Source organism: Arachis duranensis, chromosome 9 (assembly GCF_000817695.3).
Source record: "Arachis duranensis cultivar V14167 chromosome 9, aradu.V14167.gnm2.J7QH, whole genome shotgun sequence".
NCBI classification, from domain to species: domain Eukaryota; kingdom Viridiplantae; phylum Streptophyta; class Magnoliopsida; order Fabales; family Fabaceae; genus Arachis; species Arachis duranensis.
Genome location: NC_029780.3, coordinates 38,659,753 through 38,662,881, shown reverse-complemented (window position 1 = coordinate 38,662,881; position 3,129 = coordinate 38,659,753).

The window sequence follows — 3,129 nt, the reverse complement described above, 5'->3', positions numbered from 1 at the left end:
GATTTTTCAATCCTTGATGCAAATCCTCATTGAAATTTTCATTTCCTACAACATAGTCAGAACCAAACTCATAGTCAAAATGGTGAGAATTCATAGTAAAAAAGAAAAAAAAAAGAAACAAAGATAACAAAATCCTAACTACTAACACAAACAAGCAAACAAACAAAAAGCAAACTATTCACAATATCAACATATAAACAATAACCAATAATAAGCACACATGGTAATTTTTCAACAATGACACCAAAAACTTGATGCAGGGTAGACGTAAATTTAGAATTTTCACAAAGAATTACTTTGTCGATAGTATTGTTCCAAAACAACAAATGATCCAAATAAAAGTTTAATTTGTTTGTCATGAAGTCAAACCAATAAAAATACCGAGAGTATTAGATCTCGGATCGTCTCTCAAAGGAATTGCAGTAAGGTGCGCGTATTATCTCTTATGAGAATAAGGGGTTTGAAGAGTAGGGACAAGAAAATAAATTGCAAGAAAGTAAAGATAATGACTAAAGGAAGATAAATGCTAAAAAGACACTCCTAGTAAGAATTGAGAGTCAATGCTTCCTATCCAAGTTATTGACCACAAACTTGGTGATTACCTAGAGTTAATCCTACTTCGTTATCTCCAACATTGGGAGAAAGTCAAATAAGCATAGTCATTCTTAATCCATAGGTCTAACTCATAAATAGAAACAAGAACAACTAACAATCCTAAATTACCAATCAATAGTGGACATCAACGACTCTCGTATATCTAGCTACAACATGATAATTACAAGAGCGAACCCAATTAGCCAACCTCTAATAGAAAGATAAGTCAACTGGGCTTAATCAGTCTCAATCTATAGGTCTTACTCATTAATGGAAACGAGATTATTAATTAAAATCTCTAAATTATCAATCAATTTGGACATTAGTGACTCAAGGACACCTAAATTCTCAATTCCAAGCTAAGAGTGTAAAAATCTACTCTAAAGCTAAACCAAGTATTTGATGTATTTTATCAAAGACTTGGGGTGCATAAAAGAAAAATATCATAAAATTGCAAGAATTAATAAAATCTAAGACTAATAATTGTAAGAAGACAATGATAACAACTAAATTAAATAACAAGAAAACATAAAAAATCAAATTGTATTAAAGAAAATCAAAATTAACAAGAATTCATAAAATTAAAAGTGGCAAAATAGAGAAATTAACAAATAAAACTAAGAAAATTAAGGTACTAGAATAAGAAACTATAAAGAGAATTGAACTAGAAAAAGAATTAAAACCTAAACTAAGGAAAAAATTAAATCCAAAACTCTAATTTCTAAAATAGTAATATATTTCTTAACTGTTGGCAGAGAAAAAAAAAAGAAAAAATGGGTGTGAGAGAGAGAGCGAGAGGGAGAGTGTGGGTGGGAAACACAGTGGGGGGTAGTTTTAGGAATCCAATCAACGATCCTAGAGTTTGGAATAGAGAAGAGTATCATCGATTGGAGACAGAGTCTTTTTGATCTTCTTGGATAACCTTCTAGAGGACATTTCTAAGAGAGAACTGTTCCAGCTATTTAGTTGGATTGGGCGCATAAACGACATATACCTATCTCGGAAGCAAAAAAATGGTAGTTTATACATCTTTGTGTTCATACGATACACTACCAGGGGAGGAGCTTTGAAGGCCATCACAAAGATGAATCGTATGAGATTGAGAGGTAAGGTTTTGTTTGTTGGAGAAGCAAAATACAAGAGACTATTGATGAACGGATAATTTATACGCTTTTTGGCATTGTTTTTAGGTAGTTTTTAGTGTGTTTTAGTTACTTTTTAGTATATTTTTATTAGTTTTATGCAAAAATCATATTTCTAGGCTTTACTATGAGTTTGTGTGTTTTTCTTTAATTTCAAGTATTTTCTGGCTGAAATTGAGGGACCTGAGCAAAAGTCTGATTTAGAGGATGAGAAAGGACTGCAGATGCTGTTGGATTCTGACCCTCCTGCACTTGAAGTGGATTTTCTAGAGCTACAAAAGCCCAATTAGCGCGCTCTTAATTGCATTAAAAAGTAGACATCTTGGGCTTTCCAGCAATGTATAATAGTCTATACTTTGCCCGAGATTTGATGGCCCAAATTGGCGTCCAAACACCCACTAGAGACCCTTTCTGGCCTAAAATGCTGGAACTGGCACCAGAACTGGAGTTAAACGCCCAAACTGGCATCCAAGCTGGCGTTTAACTCCAAGAATGGCCTATGCACGTGAAAGCTTCAAAGCTCAGCCCAAGCACACACCAAGTGGGTCCCGGAAGTGGATTTCTGCACTATATGCACTTAGTTACTCATTTTCTGTAAACCCTAGTAACTAGTTTAGTATATATAGCACTTTTTACTATTGCATTAGGGTCTTTGAACCCTTTTATCGTTTATCATGCCATTAGGGAGGCTGGCCATTCGGCCATGCCTAGACCTTCTTCTCTTATGTATTTTCTACGGTGGAGTTTTTACACCTCATAGATTAAGGTGGGGAGCTTTGCTGTTCCTCATGAATTAATGCACGTACTACTATTTTTCTTTCAATTCATGCCTACTTCTTCTCCAAGATATACTCTCATACTTAATTCAGCTAAGTCAGAATGAAGGGGGTGACCCGTGACAATCACCTACTATCTTCGTTACTCGCTTAACCAAGATCTGCGTACCTGACAACCACAAACGGTCTACATGATGTTCAACGTAGTTATTGGACGACAGCCAGAGTATATTCTCTTGGGTCTCTGATCCACATATTTGCATCACCTCTCCTGATAATCGAGCATCTGAATTCGTGATTAGAACCTTTGTGGTATAGGCTAGAACCAATAGATAGCATTCCTGAGATCTGGAAAGTCTAAACCTTGTCTGTGGTATTCCGAGTAGGATCTGGGAAGGGATGACTGTGACGAGCTTCAAACTCACGACTGTTGGACGCAATGACAGTGTGCAAAAGGATCATGGGATCCTATTCCGACACAAGTGAGAACCGACAGATGATTAGCCCTGCGGTAGCTGTGCTTGGTATTTTTCATCTGAGACGAGAAATTCGACAGTTGATTAGTGGTACAGAAATAGTAGCCAGACCATTTTCACTGAGAGGATCATACAACTTGT